The sequence below is a fragment of the Protopterus annectens genome, chromosome 3.part0, assembly GCF_019279795.1.
Source record: "Protopterus annectens isolate FY-2018-M chromosome 3.part0, PAN1.0, whole genome shotgun sequence".
Taxonomy (NCBI): domain Eukaryota; kingdom Metazoa; phylum Chordata; order Ceratodontiformes; family Protopteridae; genus Protopterus; species Protopterus annectens.
This window is the reverse complement of record NC_056731.1, coordinates 1,279,005,905-1,279,025,883: the sequence shown is the minus strand read 5'-3', so window position 1 is coordinate 1,279,025,883 and position 19,979 is coordinate 1,279,005,905. Positions and strand designations below refer to the sequence as shown.

General features: G+C 41.1%; 1 protein-coding gene across 1 annotated transcript in view; it reads left to right on the top strand.

Moving 5' to 3' along the window:
* Positions 1-19,979, top strand: part of LOC122796731 (carbohydrate sulfotransferase 9-like) — a 1,153,521-nt gene that overhangs the window by 1,021,819 nt on the left and 111,723 nt on the right. The window lies entirely within an intron of this gene.

Below are 19,979 nucleotides of genomic sequence, written 5' to 3'. Positions count from 1 at the left end.
AGCATAAACATTGTACCAAGAATAATACAAACTATGTTATTGAGCAGCTGTAGACTTTACAGTATTTGGATAAGTTATTTTGGTGATACATGTTTGGTGTGTACAGGTAGTGGCCGACAGAATTATGCAAATTGCTAGACAAGTAGTTCAGAGGATTGTTAAGATTAGCTTAAAACAGAGTAGATTATAGAGCAGATTATAGTAGGGAGGTCAGGTGGGGTCCTGACAAGGGCAGATCCAGTTATTTAGGTAGAATAGTTTCAATTCTTTTTTGAAGCCAGCAGCTTGAGTAATATTTCTTATGTTAGAGGGTAGGCTGTTCCATATTTTTGTAATAGAAGATTGCCTATGTTTACTTTAGATGTACAAGTTACTAGATATTTCTCTACTCTGCAGATATTATATATCATAGTTTGGCCTTTCTATTTTATGAACCTCTCATAACTACTTATGGTAAGAATCACCAAAAACGATGGAAGGTAGCACACCAACGACTATAAATACACCAAAATGCTACTAGAGTCGCAGAAAGAGTGCCAAAAAAGATTTTATATTGAATTTATTAACGCTCTTCACATAACCATACAGAAACACGCGTTTTCGTCCCTCTCCACCAGGACTTCATCAGACATTACTTATGGTAAGAACATAACGTTACTAATGTGTTGGATGTTTTTCATCCTTCGTATTTAGTTCAACCCTTTAATCATTAAAGAATGCTAACATTATTCCCCTTAGTAATTATGTGCCTACAGTAGCTGACTGGTTAGGTAACCATAGACTGAATGTTAACTTTAATAAGTTTAAAGTGATGCACTTTGGACCTTTAAGAACTATCCCACTTGTGATTTACACCTTTTCACTGTCTGTTGTTGAAACCTTTAAGGATCTGGGTGTACCAATAAACAGCAACAAGACTTCAGACACAGTGTGAAAGTGGTTGTGTGTCACGAGTTGCACATTGCAGGTACTGTAGTAATTTATCACTGAGGTAACAACAGTTCTTAATACAAATGTATGTTATTTGTGCCAGACCCATAGTGGAATATGACACTCTCACGTTGTTTATATACCAAGGGAAATCTTTCATCCTTGGAAAACATCCAGAGGAGATGTTCAAAGCAAATATTATCTTGCAAAGATTTGCTTTACCATGTTAGATTGAATGTTTTATCATTATTTTCCTTGGCTTACCATTACAACAGAGGTCATTTGTGTCTGGTTTTAAGACCGTACACAATGAGGAATTAAGAATGCTGTTAAATGTGCATCTTAGCAATACCACTATATCCTTGCACCATAACAACCTTTTATTTAAGCTTGACTCACTCAAGAGGATTATCCAGTATTCCTTATAAAATATTGAAATAAGTTACGAATGTACATAAAGCCCACTAATTTCTTAACCGTGTTTGAGTGCACCAAACCTTCTAGTAAGAGAGTCTGCTTTTACACCTTATTATTTGGATTCTGTGTTATAGTGGCCCTCTGGCACAGACACAACCACACAGACTGTGAAACCTTACAGTCCAAGCATCAAAAAACATACTCTTTCTTTTGCTCACATACATTTCCTGACATTAACATTCCTGTCACACACCTCCAATTTAACATTTTCCACATTGTTTGAGACACTTCTATAACTCAATTCAAATGGTACTTAAGCTTTCGTTGTTCCTATGAAGTATAACATGCACTTTATCACCAGTTAGCTGTGTAACGTTTAATATCTGTCCCACAAAAGGAACCCATTAGGTGAACTTTTCTGCACTACAGTCTAGTAAAAATTAACACATTCTTTCTAGCAAAGTGAAAAAAGACTATATTCCTCCTTCTGACTGTATTAATTGTCTTTAGATTCAGACTGAATTTCACAGCTCAGAAAATCTTTCTCATCTCACTGACGTCCCTCCTCCTGCCATGCCTCTGTGTGCTGTCTTGGTATTACCCTTCCCTGCTACCTTACTGTGTTTTATTAAGCCCTTAACTCCATAGACAGCATTCACAACTCTGCCCTGAACATCAAGCTTCTCCGTAACCCTGCACCACAGCTTTTTGATCCACTAAGCTTATGGCTTAGTTACATTCCCAAAGCAAACATCTCTTCAACTGAGAAGCCATTAGGTTCCATTTCTGATACAGTCACATTTGTATATTTCAGTACCTTAGTTTTGTTTCGCCATAAGTACACCCTATGTCATTTGCTCCATGTTCTTGCCCCTGCCGTTATCTTCTATCAGAAGCTGTCCTAAGTACCCTTTCACAAACAGTGGGGAAGATTGCTCCTTGCCAGCATGAATCTCATCTTGAATCTCCCTTGAAAATAACCCATATCTTGTAGGTCAACAAAAAAGTAAATAAATAACTTAATCTCTCCCTTAGCATCCTGCACATTCTTAATTCTAACTTAATATGTCTTCCGTTCCTTTTTTCTTTACCTGTACAGTTGTCAGCTTTCTTAGTATTTGCGTCTTATTTTTTGTGCATGTGGCTTTTTATTAGCACATAGTATCTCATCACCTTGAATCACTGTGTTCTGTAATGTGCTGTATATTAACTTGTGTACCTTAGCCATAGTAAGAATACCTATATTGTAAGTTCCTAGAATACTAATATCTTTTAACACTTTTACAAAACAATGTTATTTATTTGCCACTTGTTGATATTCTCTCTCTACTTTCACTGTTAGCTGTTCCGTTTGTCCACTTACAGTTTGCTTACAGGTTGGCTGTTGATTAGTTACTTAAAAATGACTAATAAATGAAATGCCATAATTCTGTTCTCTAATCCTATATAACTTTAGTTATCTTGTAAAACACTGTATGTTTCATGCATTAAATTCAGCTTTTGATTGCGTACTTAATGACTGAACCCAGTGATGTGATGTTGCCAATCTCGCCTTTATTCTCACTGGTGGGTCGGATCTGATCCTTCTCGACCATTTCTCCAGCTTGAGCTCTTCAGCAAAGCTCATCGGCTCTATTCATTACCCATATTGCAAATCCCCAATTACCTCAGATCTCATTTGCTGCGCAGAAAAGAGGTTCAACAGTATTGATCTGGGGTAAGTACTAAAGTTTTTTTTTTCCTACATTTTATAAATAGTAGTATTTCCTATTTCCACGTTCTTCTTTGTCTCTCTTTGATAGTTAGCTTAGTTGTGAACTACTACTTTACCCTATTCTATCTTTTGACATCCGTTTTAGTTAGAGGGTGTCTAAGAATGTCCATTTTAATTAGAGTGTGTTCCTTTCTCCCTCCTCCCTTTTCTCTTCTTAAAAAAAAAATAATGTATTTACTATTTTAATGCCTGTGTGTGTGGGCTCTAAGTTAGAGGACTTTTTGTGTGAGACTCCAAGTGATTGGCTCTCCTTGTCTCTTATTTTTTTATTATAGTCATGTCACAAAAGCAGGATAGTAAGCCCTTGGGCTTCAAAAATGTGGGGAAAAACTGCCCCGTAGTGATTCACATATTCTTTGTGTATTGCTTGGGGGCTCTTTATTTGCAGGAGTCTTGTTCCATTTGCCATGATTTTAATCAATGGATATTAATGGAACGGAAAAATAAGCTTATTCTGAAAGGTCTTTTGAAGTCGCCTTTCACAGATGCAATATCTCCCAAATCTGACAAACCTGCCAAAAGACCGTCGTCTGAGCCAATGTCCTCATTGTAGCCGAAACAGAAGGCTCCAAAGTTATCAGATCCAAAAACTCTATTGAAGCAGACCTCTCCTTCTAGCTCTGATTCCCTCGGAGCGGGGAGTTTCATCGGCTCTGACTGTTTTATCGGAGCAGAAACATAAGAGCCAATCTCCCTCTATTGAAAAGGTTTCTTCTCAGCTCCCTTCTCCACTTCTAGCCAGATCAAGGTCCCCTAGGTCTACTGGAAGTTTCTGATGAAGAGGAGGAAAAAGTCATAGACTCTTGAAGATACCGGCTTTGGCCAAACTACTGGTGGATCCGATCCCAAAGGAATCTGATCAGACTCAAGCACCCTCTGTTGCCGCAGTTCCTCCTCCAGTCTGTCCCCTGGCTTTGGAGCCAGAAGATTCCGATATCCAGATTGTGTCAGTGTCGGGTCCAGGATCCATACCTTCCTCAGATCAGATACCTGCCCCGAGCATCTCTGTGCCTTTGGAGCAGGAGACCTCTAGGAGCTGACACTCCCCTGCCAAGTCCACGGAGACTTTTCGGATATTCATCAGATCTGACTATGCCTCTAGGGGCTTCGGCACAGGTGAGCTTGGCTCCTAACTCTGCTTTGGACTACTCTCTTCTGCTGTGGTGATTCATTTGTCTCTGACAACTTGTTTGTCAGATCCTGGAAGTTCCTCAGGGCAAGGAGGGTCTGCCTTTGAAGCAAAGAGGAGGGATTTGACTACTTGTTAGTCTGACATACAATCTCCTTTGGGTCTTCCTCCCTTTTCAACCCGGTGTCTTTCTCTTTTAACGTGCCCTCTCCACAGGTCTGCAGAGATGATAGGCCTCAGGATGTCCCTCAGGGTACCACCCAGTCTTCTGAAACCTCTTCAGAGTATGCCACTGAGGAGGTCCCTCAGAAGAGAACATGCAAGAAGAAGCATTTTGACTCCCTGGAAGAGTCTATCACATCTGATACTGACCTCGATGAAGCAGAATGGTCCCCATGATCACCTCCTGAAGATGCCTCCTTTGGAGAAATTCTAGATATCTTAAAACAGAGAGGTAATTGGTAGCCCTCCACCACTTCTGCTGAGGAGTCAGTTTTCCTGAAGGCCTTTGCGTCTCGCCCATCAACTTCTTGGGTGACTCCTCCTTTCGATGAGCTTGTAGAATTAATCTTGCGATAGGCTTGGGAAAATCCAGACACTATAGACCCTACTCCTAGAAGGCCAAATAAATACATAACTGCCCCAAAAGAGAAAAGCTTTTTATCAAAGGGTGCAGGGGTTAATGCCATGGTCATGGCGGAAGCCACTAAAAAGGAACGTTCTGAAACCAGTTCTTCTGTCTATCCTAATAAAGACTCTAGGATGATGGATAGGTATGGGAACTGCGTTCTCTCATCAGCGACCTTTGCATTGCAGTCGCTGAATTATCTCACCCACTTCACTAGATTACAGAGACCTGATTAAAGAATTATTAGACTCCCTCCAAGGGGCTGTAGCTGATGCGACTGCAGATAAAATCAGTGCTCAGCTTGCCACATTAAATTCAGTTGTAAACTCATCCATGCAACTCATTTCTTATGCAACAGATGGAACAAGAAGAGCAGCAGGCTCAGGTATCTCTCCTAGGAGGCAGGCCTGGATGCGCCTTTGCAGAACCCCTCAAGTCTTCCTTTATCAATGCCTCATTTGACGGTTCATCTCTTTTTGACCAAAAGTGAAGGAAATACTCACCAGGTGTGCACAAGAAGACAAGGCCTTCTCTGCTGTTTGAGTGTGTTTTTCCACTCCACCAGACCCTTTCCCAAGGGTCAGAAAGGTAGTGAGAAAATGTGGTTCAGAAAATCTCATAGGTAGTACCAGGACACACAAGGTGAAAGTTCTCCTAGAGCCAGAGGGGGAAACTCTAATGGAAGAAGTTGCCCCTGTGGCAGAGGAGGTCCACAGAACCAGGGCTCCAGAGAATCCTTCTTTGGAAGACCTTCCAATGCTCCTGTAGAGGTGCCAGATTGCTTGCCTCTGGAGGCAGTCAGGGGAAGATTGTCTCTGCACCTGAAAGCCTGGCTAAAAATCACAAACGACAAATGGGTGCACAACATAATATGCAGAGTATATATCATTCCCTTCTCCCTTCCTATCCCCACAAAGAAATGTGTTCCAGACATTCCACCCAGTCAAAAGGAATAAGCAACACTAGAGATTCAAAAGTTACTATCAAAAAGAGTCAGCCAAGAAGTCCCCGTAGACCAGAGAGGATCTGAAACTTACTCAAGATTCCTTTTAGTTCCAAAGAAAACAGGGGACTGGAGACCCATTTTGGATCTTGTCAACCTAAACAAATTGGTAAAAAAAGTCCAAGTTCCAGATGGTGACACTGCAGTCGATACTTCCATTCCTAGGAAAAGACAATTGGATTTGCTTTATAGACCTTCAAGATGCGTACTACCATACTCAAATGGACAAGTGGTCCAGGAGGTTTTTGCACTTCTGGCTTGGAGCCAGTCATTTTCAGTTTCGAGTTCTACCCGTTGGTCTCACTACAGCCCCCAGGGTGTTCACCAAATGTATGACAGTAGTAGCGGCTCACCTGAGATGCAAAGGATTCTGCGTTTTTCCATATTTGGGCAACTGGCTCATAACCACCCCGACCAGGCATCATTTGCTCCAATCAAGGGATTATGCCCTTCAGCTCTGTTCCTCCCTAGTTATTACCATCAACTGTAAAAAGTCTGTGCTAGAGCCATCTCAGAGTTGGTTTTCATAGTTGCAGAGTTAAACACAACTACACAAACAGCAAGACTACCACAGAGCAGAGTAGACGACCTCCGTCACTATGTGAGAATTCTGATCAAGAAGTCAAAAGCTCCCACAAAACTAGTACTCCAGGTGTTGGGGAAAATAACTGCAGCTATTGTACTAATTCTTCTAGCTCACCTTCACATGAGGGTCCTTCAGTGGTTACTCTTCGCTCAGTGGCCAAGCTTAGAACTCTCAATGTCCCAGAAGATTCTGATAACTGATACCTGCAAAAAAGACCTTCAATGGTAGATTCAGTCAACCTTAGTGGCTCAGGGTTGCCCATTCATCCCTTCTTATCCTATAGCCACAGTGACCACGGACACTTCCCAGATAGGTGGGAAGGGCATTTTCTAGGGAAGACAGTTCAAGGCATCTGGCAGGAAGACGAGGCCCATCTGCATAGAAATATCCTAGCGATGGGGACGGCGATTCTCACGTTGCAAGCATTTCAGGACTCTCTTCCTCCAGGAAAGATAGCAATCCAGTTGGACAACATGTCTGTAGTATGGTATATAAATAAACAGAGGGGAACCAGATCATACCCACTTTGTCGAGAAACTCTCAGGGTCTGGCATTGGGTGATATCCTCCAACCGTTTTTTGATAGCAACGCACATCCTGGAGTAGTCAAATGTCATTGCAGACAAACTGAGCAGAGCCATTTTATGGCCACACAAGTGGTCCCTCAACCAGAATGTTGCAGAAGCGATCTTTCCAGAAATGGGGTCAGCCTTGCTGCAACATTTTTGCATCATCTGACAATGCCAAACGCAGCAACTCTATTGCCCTGATCCCTCCCACAGGGGGTCACCAAGGGATGCACTTGTACATGATTGGCCTCCGGGACTTCTTTATGCCCCCCCCCCCCCCCGAGTCCACTAATATCAAAATTTCTGCAGAAATCGAGTCTGTTGGAGATGATAATTATCCTAATCTCCCCCTACTGGCCTCATCAAATCTGGTTCCCTTTTCTTCAGCCTCATCTTCGGGATGAACCTTGGATTCTGGACCCAGTTCTGGACTGTCTGACACATCCGTCAGGGATGGTTCATCCCAGTTTGGACTCCTTCAAGTTGACAGACTGGCTGCTCCAGTTCCCTTAATTGTCAGGCTTCCATCTCTTTCCTCTCCTGTCAAGCATGTTTTATTGTTGTGTCATAAGTCATCTGCTCAAAAACTTTACAAAAGCAAATGGAAAAGATTTGTGCTATGGGCCAGTGGCAACAGGGTAGACTCCTTTACAGCACCAGTTCACACTATTTTTCAGTGGCAGAGCAGTGGCAGCTGTGATTAGAGTTCAGCTAGCTGGGATTTCTAATTTGCATATTGGAGAGAATGGCCGCCCTATCATGTCACACAGACTGTGCAAAGCATTTTTGAAGGGCACTACCTTATTAAAACCACCATATAAGCATCCAGCATCTCCTTGAGATCTCAATTTCATCTTATCCAATATAATTTTTCCTCCTTTTGAACCTTCAGCTACATGTGAGTTAAAATACCTTTCCTGGAAAACTCTCTTTTTGGTGGCTGTTGACTTCAGCTAAAAAGAGTATCTGAGTTGCAAGCTTTGTCAGCAAACCCTCCCTATCTAGTCTTCCAAAAATACAGAGTCTCGTTACGCACTAACCCACCCTTTTTGCTCAAGGTCATGTTGTAAAGTAATATTAATCTATAGACTTCCCAGTTTTCTTTTCCAGCTTTCAAAATAAAGGAGAGTGCTCACTCCATCTGCTAGATGTTCATAGACAATTACGTTTTTATTTTCATAGAACTTCTGAAATAGGAAAATCAGCCCAACCTTTTGCCTCTTATGCTGACATGAGAAAAGGTCAGCCAGTTTCAAAAGTTACCCTATCTAGATGGTTAACAATGTGCATTTCCCACATTTATAATTCGAAGAACAAATCTCTTCCCAAGCTGCTTGTTGTGTCTGACAAGAATGAGAACCATTACCTGATGCTACACAGCATACTCTCTGGCTCGAGCATTCCTGTCATACTACACCTTTTTCTGTTGTTGGGCTTCTGCCAGGTTCTCCTGGGCCAAGCCCATAAGATCCCTAAGCCTTGTCCTGAGGTTTAGGATGTATGCCACAACAGACTCCTTGTGAGACTCACGCTCACCTTCCCACTCATATCAAATTAAATCTAGAAGTCCCCTCACCCTATGCCCATACAGCAACTCAAAGGGTGAAAAACCTTTGGATTCCTGGGGAACCTCTCTGTAAGCAAACAACAGATGGGGCAAATATTTGTCCCACTCCCTCTTAAACTGATCTTCAAATGCCCATAGCATGGACTTGATTGTAGAGTTTAACCTCTCAACAAGACCATTAGTCTGGGGATGGTAGGGGGTGGTCTTCATGTGCTTTACCTCACAGGACAAACCAGCAGGTCTGACAGGAAATTGTCACCTCTGTCAGTCAGTATTTCTTTTGGGAAACCTACCCTGCTGGAAATCTGTAACAAAGCATTTGCCATCTTCTCTGCCTCAATGGCAGACAAAGCCACTACCTCAGGGTACCATGTAGCATAATTTACTACCAGTAGGATATACCTTTTCCCTGTGGAACGTGGGGTACTCGGAGGACCCACAATATCCATAGCTACCCTCTGAAATGGCTCCTCAATCACAGGCAAGGGCATCAAAGGAGCTCTCGCCTGGTCTCCTGCCTTGCCTACCTTTTGGCACTGTTCACAGTTCCTGCAGTACCCTGTTATGTCTCTGGAAATTCCAGGCCAATAGAAGTTCTGCATAATATGCCTCTTTGTACGTTTTATGCCCATATGACCTGCAAAGGGAATATCATGGGCTATGGCTAAAAGCACCAGATGGTAGGCTCTAGGCACTACCAACTGTTGTACTATCTCACCTTCAAGCCCTCCCTCATGGGTCCACTCTCTGTATAGTAACCCTTTGTCCCAGTATACAGATTCCCCCTTTCCTTGAGAATCCGGTGCCTCCCTAGCTACCTGCCTCAGGCCTTGCAATGATATGAAGGGTCTGAGAGCTGAGCCGGTCTCAACTCTCTCCTTGTAACCCTTCCCAGGTCCCCTTTCACAGGAAGTCTGGCATCCTCTGACAGTGGTGCCTCACTGTCAGTCTGGGTACTACAGCTCACCTCTACCCTTGCAGTCACTCTGTCCCTTAAGCAGAGTGACTACAAAGGTAGAGGTGAGTAGTAGTACCCAGGCTGACAGTGAGGCACCACTGTCAACCTGGGTACTACTACTCACCTGTACCTTTGCAGTCACTCTGTCCAAGGAACCATCAGTACCCCCAAGCAGTTGTGGCTCACTTTTAGTCTCACTGCTGCAGGGTAGCTCCCTCTCTGAAGTAACCACCTCACCAGTCCTGGCTGTAAGTATGGTGGGAGGGTGGCCTAATGGTTAAGGTGTTTGCCTCACAAACACAAGGTACAGGGTTTAAGTCTCACAAGGGATAATTGGCTAGGCTTAAAATGGCTTGCAAGGGCAGTTAGCCTAGTACTAATATATGAATCTATGAATCTATGCAGTCTGTCTGGTTCTTCCCCCAGCTACCAGACCCACATGCTTGTCTCTTAGCCTGACTGCATGTAACTGCATAAGCATATGGTACTGCCTCATCCAAATCCTTCTTTATCAGGACATCTGCAGGATGGTAGTTTGGTACCACTGTTGTCTCAAGACAACCTACTATTGGCATTTTGTCTTTCCCACTTACTGGCTCCCTCACCTTTTGTTCCCTCCGTGGACACTTGATGACACATGGCCCCACTGGTTGCATTCAAAACATATAACCCTAGCTCCTGGATGTGTACCTGGACTAGTGGCTTCCCCTGCTACTGGCAAATTCTGTTGGGACAGTCTAGGCTGCCCATCATGGGTTCCTTTAGCCCGATGAGCAGTACTGGGGGTCCCTTTCCTGTACAGGGATGCCCTGCTTGCCAGGTATAGGTCTCCCTTCTTCCCCAACTCATCCGAAGTGGCACATTGTCTATCAGCTAACCAGATCCTCATGTCTTCAGGCAAAGTACTAAGGGCTTGTTCCCTCACCAAAAGGTCTTCCAGCCCTTCAAAAGTGGTGACTTGACATCCACTCATCCACTTGGAGTAAGGGGATCAGGAACCGTACCCAGAGCCTTTGGTCAACACTATACTATTTGCATATCCTCTCAAACATATGAATGAAACTATCAAAATTACCCCCCCCCCTTTAAACTGCGGAAGAAATTTACTGACCTTTTGTGCTTCTGGGGTCCAGTTAATCCCTTCCCCATTACCTCCATGACTCTGGCGAAGAGTCAGCATTTCCCTCTCATGCCTCCTCTCTAACTCAAATCTCTCTAGCTCCAGTCATCTGCCGAAAGGTTGAGCTCTCCGTTCTCTGAGGGTATTATATCTCCACTGCTATTCTGATTGTCCTCCTGGTTGCTGTTTTCTGATGCAGCTGTAATCAAGGCTGCAGTCAGGTCTGCCCTAGTCAGGTTTCCATATATCAGTCCCCTAGCCTGGCACATCTCCGTCAGCTGGCTCCTTGTCAACTTTCCATACTCTTCTGCTGACATGCTGCCGGCTGACCCTGACTAAGCTAACAAAAGAAATAAAATAATTGTGATCTGAACTCTGAGTATTCACTGTGTGGCTGATGTAGAGTACAAAACACCTTCAAAGCTCACTGTACATAAGCTACAGGAATTCACTATACCCAACACCACTACAAGCCAGTTAGTATTTGCCAACCAATTAATATGTGGTGTGGATATCCCATCACTCCCAAACAATATGTGACGCCCATGCCCTGGCCCAGCAATCAAGGACCCTCACTCCTCACCATTAACAACAGTGAGGGACATCTCATATAGGAGGAAAGGATAACAAATACACACAGTAAAGTGCAATTTCCCTTAAGAGCGCATAGAGATCACAGTCAGTCTGGTCGCTCCCTTACTCTCCAGGTCCCCAATAAGACTCCCCACTGGCACAGCTATAGGTCCAGATCTCAGCCAGCTGGGCAAGCTAAACCCTCTCTGTCCATCCAGTACTTCGTGTCCCTGCCCAAGTAGCTGACACACACACACACAGTTTGAGATAAGAGTTTTATACAACCACACAGACACTCCTGGGGAAGGCTGACACAGGTTCTCCAGCTGTGCCCCTTTTACCCAGTCTGTATGGTAGAAATCACTGCCTCCACCTAGCTAATAATTATCAGCTACCCAAAGGCCCTTAAAAGGGTGTCCAATTATTACTGTGCAATATTATTATCCAACTGATAAGTGCGACTAAACAGTCAAGGGTTATTAGAGTGGCTTGGTACAGGATCACTATATACATGCAATGTACTCTAGAGCTTAAATTATCTCTACACAAAACAGCCACAGTTAAAAGGATTTAAAAATATTTAATAGAAAATAATTAAAACACAATACAATACTTTTTACTACACAATGCTAGTCAAGAGTTCTGACATCACATAAAAACACTTAGTCTGATCTTTCTACTTTCTAGCTATTTCTAAGAGAAAACACAAATCTACAATAAACTTACATATAGAGCAAGACAGTGCTGATGAGTTGGATGGTCAGACAAAAATGCTTAATGCTCTCTGATTCTCTCTGTTTTTAAAATCACATTCCTGGTTCACATTACGTCATTCTTCACACTTTCCTGGGGTTCCCGGGCTAACAGGCTACATTCTTTAGTAAGCTCACACAAGGTCAGGAAGCAAAGCCATTAAGGACATTTATGCATGCAGATTCTAGCCATTACTCTGGCCTTAAAACAGTAGCAAGAATTCCTTCATCTGGACAGGCCGGAGCCATCTTGAAATATCAAAGACAGTCATAAAATGCTTGACTTAACTTCCTTACAGCAGAGTGCACTGTTGTTACATTTTGCAGTTCCACATGTAACAGTAAATTTTTCCATTTAAGACAACAAGCCTGTAGTTTACATTAATATTTACAGATGACAGAATTATCTTTAAAATTCTATCTGGCTAGGCTGACAGCCTTCACCTATCTTTACCCAATCTTCACAGTGAATTTGCAACATTTATTGAATATCATACTTTATTTGTTGATAACAGTTTCTTTATATAGAGTCTAGATGTTGAGAAAGTAATGTTTATTAGTAAATACTTAAACCATGCAACTGCTTTTCTAGACTTTTCAGTGCAATTTTCTGAAGAAAAGTTAAAGTTCTTAGATGTCACAATTCATAAGGATTTAATGGGTAGAATTAAGACTACTCTATATAAGGAAAATGCATATGTGTATAGGAATGTTATGCTTCAAATGTTTATATCTAACAATATTTTTAAAAGTCAGTTTGAGTGCATCTTGACTGACCAGTTGTAACTCTGATTTATCGGAAGTTTTCAGTAAAAAGAGGTTATTAAAAGGAAGACATTGAAAAGATCACTGATAATGTATTGCAGTGCAGAAGGGCCATAGCCACACCATACTTTGGCAAATAAAGTAGTACAAGAGTGAGTATTTCTATACAAGCTGGTGTAAGAGTGGTTTTAACTTCTTGTAGGAATGTAAATCAGGTACTAACAACACTTAAGACAGAGACAGCATTTAAGAGAGTAGGTACTTTTTTCTTTGCTATAAATGTGATTATAGCAGTTATGTAATGAAAAATTATTTATACATTCATGAACTAAGAAAACGTATAGAACTGTTGTATATGTAGTTTGTGGTACTGTCAATTTAGTTTATTACAATTTGAAAGGAATACTTTGTGTGGGAAGAATGAACAGAACATTGAAATAAAAAATCAGAAGGTTAGTAATGTCTTACCTAAGCATGTGAAAGATAATGTTAAATGTGTAAATTTTTATATTTTTTTCTCAATTTTTGTTTTTATTTTTTAAGTACATTTGAATGAATTCCATAGTGTTTATACTTAACATTTCAAATAACTATGTACACGATTTACATTAGCCCACACTGTAACAGATCTTAATGTATACAGTTACTTTATAAGTATGTCCAATCCATTATCAGAGTGTCTGATCAGTTATTGTATAGTGTCAATCAATGGTAAGATTTTCCCCAACGGTTGTTGATAAATGGCTTTGGATAAATTCTAAGTTCTTTAATTTTAATTTCCAATAATGCTGTGGTCTTAAGTAGGCTGTAGAAGTTTCCAAAGTTGGTATTGTATTTGTATTCCATCTTCTTGTTATACACTTCCTTGAAATTGCAAGTAAAGTCCATACTAGATACATGTTTGACCTATTCAAATGAGGACCTTCATTCACATTTAATAATACAAGAGCTTTAGTTAAATAAAATGATTCATTAAATAAAGGTTGTAGAAAGTTATTAATACAATTCCAAAATGGCTTACTTTTAACACAGTCAAAGAAAATGTGGTTCCAATCTGCACTGTGTACTTACTCGCATCTCCAACATATTCCTTTTATGGAAGAACTAATTTTATGTACATTTTTAGTTTTGAAACTGTTAAATGTGAGTTTGAGAGATGGCAGTGCGATTCCACTGAAAACATTGAATATGAGTGGATTATTAGGTTACAAGTACAAAGTAGCCAGGTTTAAATAATGCTATTTCTTTAAAATTTAAATAATGCTATTTCTTTAAAACCAATACTTAAGATGTGTAGTTTACATCATTAATTTGGTTCACATGATTTCCATCATATTTAAATGAAGTTTGTATTACGTTTACTGTCTGAAGTACCACTGGATGTTGAAGCACTTACATTTATGTGGAGTAAAATGGCTGATGTTATTCCAGCATATGGTCATCTTGCCCTTTTTTGTCTTGTATTCTTATGCTTTAATTCCCAAAAAGAAATAAAGGAGATAAAACCACATTATACAACATTCAGGATAAATAAGATTTATAGTCTCTTAATAAGGTTAACAACGGTCTTTAATAGATTTCAAATCAAAGTTCTTCAAGGACACCTGTATGTGCCAGGCCTCTGGCAGTAATATCCAGACCTTCTGATGGCCTATCACCAGCTTAAGGTCTATATCCCCAGGTGAATATCGGTTTGATACTGTTAATGACATCCCTTTGTGTCCATTTATTCTGGTAGAGTTTTCCCCACTCCTTCCTCCCACTGATTGTCTGGAGGTCTGTAGCACTATTTGTAATGTCTGTTCCCCCTTTGATCTGGGGAGCCTTATTGCTTTTCCAAGTGACCATATTTGTGGACACCGACAGTATCAATTCTATTAACAGATTTGCATGTCTTGGTATTTAATCTGCCTGTCCCAGTTTAGTAGCACAGATTCTCTTATGAGACACTACCTGTTTTCTATTTCCACCTTACAGTCTTCTAGTTTTGAGCATGCCCAAAAGATGTACTGCCAGACTCCCCCTGACCTATTCTCAGATCTTCTGCAAAGAGGACTGACTGCTGGATACATTCTGTATAGTCTTACTGCTGTGTAAAATGCTTGTGTCGGCACTTCTATCAGAGTATTCAGAATTTCCTTGAATCTGTTATGTTTGGGCTTAAACAAATTTCTTGCCACTCTTGCTCTGTAAACTGGATTCCTAGTTTCTCCGCTCAGTGCTTATTCCATCCCATATGCTTCTTTTTATCTCTGTTCCACAAACCTTGATAAAATCAAAATATAATCTCTTAGTCATTTTATTTATTATTTATTGAAATTTGTTAACCAGGTTGGTCCAACTGGGCTAGTGGCCCATTTTCAGTGGAGACCTGAGGAGAAAAGCTCCAAAAAGAGAAAATACTATGCAGAAGATTAACAATCAATAAGTAAAAAGTATTAACAATAGATCATTTCAGTTTACAAAGATAAGACACATTGAAGCTTGAAACAAAGGCACCATATTTGTACAGAGTAACAAAAATATTTACATGCTTACAGCAAGAGTTTTTACATTGTATTTGATTTAGTTAGTTTATATACCCATAATGGAGTACATTGGAAGTAGAGGGAGTGTTAGAAAATAGGATGAGAAAGGAGGGTAATGGGAGTTAAGTGGGGGCTTGACAGAGGTAGAGTTTACAGTTAAGTAGATGAAGTTTGATTTTTATCTTTAAAGTGAGATGGGTGCATGGTAGTATGTATCTCTAGTGGGAGTTTATTCCAAGCATTGGCAATGGAGTGTTTGTATAGGAGTTTACCTACTGCTTTTTTGGGTTGGTAGATGTCAAGTAATTGCTGATTAGAGGTACGAAGAGTCCGAGGTGGAGAATAGATTGAGATGAGTGATGAGAGAGCAGGACAGGATGCTGGCTTGTGTAGGATGGGGTGTAGTATTTGGAATTGTCTTAGTAGTAGTAGATGGGGGAATTCAAGCCACTGGAGAGAATTAAGGGCCAGACAGTGATGTGAATTATATGGAGAGTTAGTGACAAATCTGGCTATCTTGTGATAAGTTTGTTGTAATTTGTTCAAGGTTGTAGTTTGGATGTTGGTGAATACTGGTGCAGCATATAGAAGGGAGGGGAGGAGCATAGCTTGAGCAAGGACTAGTCTAGAATTTGTGGTCAGAAGTTTTTTGTTGCGACACAGGAGACCAAGCTTTTGCTGTGTCTTTTTTATACATTGTAACGGGTGTAGGTTAAATTTAAGTTCATTATCTATGATGACACCTAGGAGTTTTGAATGGGATTCTGGTTGGATTATAGTATTGTTGGAGGATGTGATAGTAAAGGTAGATTTGTGATAAGTGAATGATCGAGGAAGGAAGAGTAAGAGCTTAGTCTTTCTTGGGTTAAGGATGAGTAAATTATTGGATAACCATTGTTCTGTGAAAAAAGGGCATTTTGGGTAGCAGTATGGAGTTCAGATATGTTGTCAGAAATGGAGATTAGGGTAGAGTCGTCAGCATATTGGATGAAGGATGACTGTTTAGAGGAGATTTTGAGGTCATTGGTAAAGATGTTAAACAGGAGAGGGCCCAGGATTGAGCCTTGGGGGTACCCCAGTTGGGACAGGTATAAATGGAGAAGAAGATGATAGCCATTTAACAGATTGCTGCCTGTCGGAAAGATAACTACTGAACCAGTGAAGGGAGGATGAAGAGAGGTTGAGATGAGCAAGTTTAGATATTAGTAGGAGGTGGATGACTGTATCAAAGGCTTTGGAGAGATCAAGGAGAAGACAGGATATGAGTTTATCTTGAGCCTCAGCAATGGTATGTGTAAAAGATAAGAGGGCAGTGGTTGTGTTGTGGTTAGGATGGAAACCATGCTGAGTGGGGGTGAGAAGGTCATTTTGGAGTAGGTATTTCAGGAGCTGTGAGTGTATACATTTTTTGAGGATTTTAGACACTGGGGATAAGATAGCTATGAGTTGGTAGTTAGATGGGTCTGTGGAGTTACCTCCTTTATGCAGGGGAATAGTGAAGAAGGATTTCCAAAGGGTAGGAACAGTAGATTTTTGAATGAATCTATTTATTAGAACAGATACAGTATAGGCAATTGAGTCAGCAGCTAGTTTGAGGAAGGCAGGAGGTAGATTATCAGTGGAGGGAGAGCAGGGCTTGAGTTTTAGTAAAAGAGACCTGATATATGATGTAGGAATTGGGAGAAAAGAGAAGATATTTTGCCGAAGGATTAGGAGGAGTTGGTAGTGTAGGTTTGCTAGACATTGATGGCAAGAGTGTTTGGATGCTGTCTTTGAAGTGCTTATTTAGGAGAGAAGCCATTTCCAGAGGTGATGTGTTTGGGTAAGGAAAGGGGTTTGAAGGACAGCCGGGAGAAAGGATTCTGTTGATCGTCGACCAAAAATTCCTAGGGTTGGATTTGTATTTGTGTTGAGCAGAATTAAAATAGGATTTTTTTATCATAATTGATTTTTTTTTTGTAAGATTTCTAAGTTGTCTATATTTGTGTAAGAGAGGTAGCACCTTTGTTGTAATAAAGCCAGGCTTTCCAAGTACTATCTCTATTGTGCATAAGGGATTTAGTTTCTTTAGAAAGCCAGGGAGCATGATTAGATTTAATTCTGATCTTCCTAGAGGGAGCAAGGGAGTTTAGGGTGTTCAGGAAGATAGTGTTGAAAGTGTTGACTGCATCATTCAGAGTGATATTTTTGAGAATGGACCAGTCTATACTAGAAAGAGTGGAGTTGAATTGGGATAGATTAAAGTTAATGAGCTTACGACAGTCTCTATAGAGATGGGGTCTTGGTAATTGGGTAGAATGTCTTAGAACAGTGGTAGGGAGGTAATCACTAAGGCTGTCTGGTAGAGTAGTGGGGTTATGGTAGTAGTGGGGTGAGTTGGTGAGTATTCAGTCTATTGTGGAGCCAGAAGTATTTTTGTTAGGGTGGGTGGGGGAAGTTATCACTTGTTGGAAGCCGTGTAGGTTGATACTGACTTGGGGAGAGTCAGTTTTAAGTTTGGACCAATCTAAGTTAACATCTCCTAAGATAAGGGTTTCATAAGGTATATTCGGGAAAACCAGGATAGAATATTCTCTAAGGTGGGCAGATTATTTCCTGGAGGGATATAAATTGAGGTAACTGCAAGTTTTTTGTGGGGGTTGAGGTGGCAGTTTAAGATAATAAGTCCAGGTGGGTGGAAGTTGGAGATGGGAGAGGGAAAGGGTGAGAAGGTTAGAGTATTGCAGTGTAGGATGGCTACACCACCTCCTTTTATTGGGAATCTGTCAGAGAGATATATATTATATCCTGTTGGGAGAATCTCTTTGTTGGTGATGTGAGTCTTATGCCAAGTTTCAGATAAGGCAAGAATATGGGGGTGGTGGTGTGGGATATCCAGGAATGGATCTCAGTGATTTTGTTAGAAAGGCTCTGAATGTTTAGTCCATATAAAGACAAATGTTTGGATAAGGGTGAGTTTAATGAAGAAGTGTGTGAAGAGAGAGGAGAGTTAGATGTTAGGAGAGGTGTATGGTTATGATGTGAGGGGGTGGGGCCTGGATTGGGATGGATGTCCCCAGATGTGAGTAGGTTGTTAGTTTGAAGAGAGTGAGTTGTGGTAAATGTAAGTAGTTTGTGTAGCTTAGGTTTAGCTTTCTGGTTAAAAGTGAGCATTTGAAGTATGCACAGTTTGTGTGGATATGAGGTGGAGAAGTTGAGTAAAGTTGATGAGATATAAAAGGAGGATATAGTTGATTGAGTGTCATAGTTGTGGGAGGTAGGAGATCATGTGGGGAAAGGGAAGGTGGGAGTGATATGAAGTGAGTGTGGAGAGAAGTAGGAGGAGCATTGTGGAAATAAGGCATAGCATGTTTACAGTAAGGGTGTAGAGGATTTGGGTTGGGTGTAATAGTGAGGGAAATGATGTAAAGTGTATGTTAGGAAGTGGTTAGTTATCGGTTGATGGGAAGAGGAAGGGGTGGGAATGGATTTTATAAAGGAAATTGTAATGGGGTGGGTGCGAATGGGGGTAGGGGAGCGAAGTGAGCCCGGGAGTAGCGAGGGCGAACGGAGCGGGCCTAGCCGCAGACTGTGGAAAATGCAGTTGGGAGGGTAGCCTAATGGTTAAGGTGTTTGCCTTACAAACACAAGGTGTAGGGTTTGAGTCTCACAAAGGATAATTGGCTAGGCTTAAAATGGCTCGCAAGGGCAGTTAGCTTAGTACTAATCTATGAACCTATGAACCTATGAAAAAGTTAATCAGTCAGTAAAGAAAAAATCAGTATAGGAGAAGGGGGAGGTTGAACCAGGGGCTTCATGGGTTGTAGTTTTTATTAGCAAAGGAATTATTTTAGGGTGGTTTTCCCTTGTCTTTAAGATGACGTTTTGTGCTTGTTTCAGATGGACCTTAGTGAAATATATTTCAAGAAATCTCCCTCTTTGAGTTCAAGGTATTGTTTAGCCTCATTACAGATCATTAGCTTCTCCCCTTTACTATTTCATAGGATCATAGGAAGTTACTAAGCTAAAGGGCCCAGGGCCCTTACAAGCCTAGCCATGTTCTACCCTTATTTCCATGATCAGCACCAATTGCCCCTGTACAAGATGGACTCAGGTGGAACCCCTGGGGTGAGTTTATGTTTACCCATCCAGTAATCTAGATTGTGATTGAAGAGGACCAATGAATTGCTCTGTTTGACATGAAGTGGGAGTGTGGTGACGTCTGGGAGACAAATCTGCAGGTTCTGTTAATGTCACATACCAGATTAAGGTCTTCAGAGTGAGTAACCATGTACCATTTGATTTGCAGATATACAGCATTTCCAATAAAGCAGGGTCAAAGATTCCCTTATATGCAAGGCTGAGATCACCTCTGAGTAGTCTGTATGAAACAGAATAAAGTGACAGTGATTTCAGATTATCCACATAAGACAGATGCTAAAGATCTTGAATTTTCCTTGTAAGGAACCTTTGTGGTCTCTCCAATTGTTGCAGGTGCTTGGAAAAGTACATACCAAAAAGGACATTGTACTCAATTATTGGCCTGATGAGGGAAGAGTATAGAGAGGTTATAAGTTCTTTTTTGTCTGGATGCAGTTCCCTTTCTTAGGAGATGAGCAATATAGAATGCCCTTCTTACCACTGTGGAGACATGGTGATTAAAGGTAAGGTCGCCTTCTACCTGTGTGCCCAGGTCTCTCAC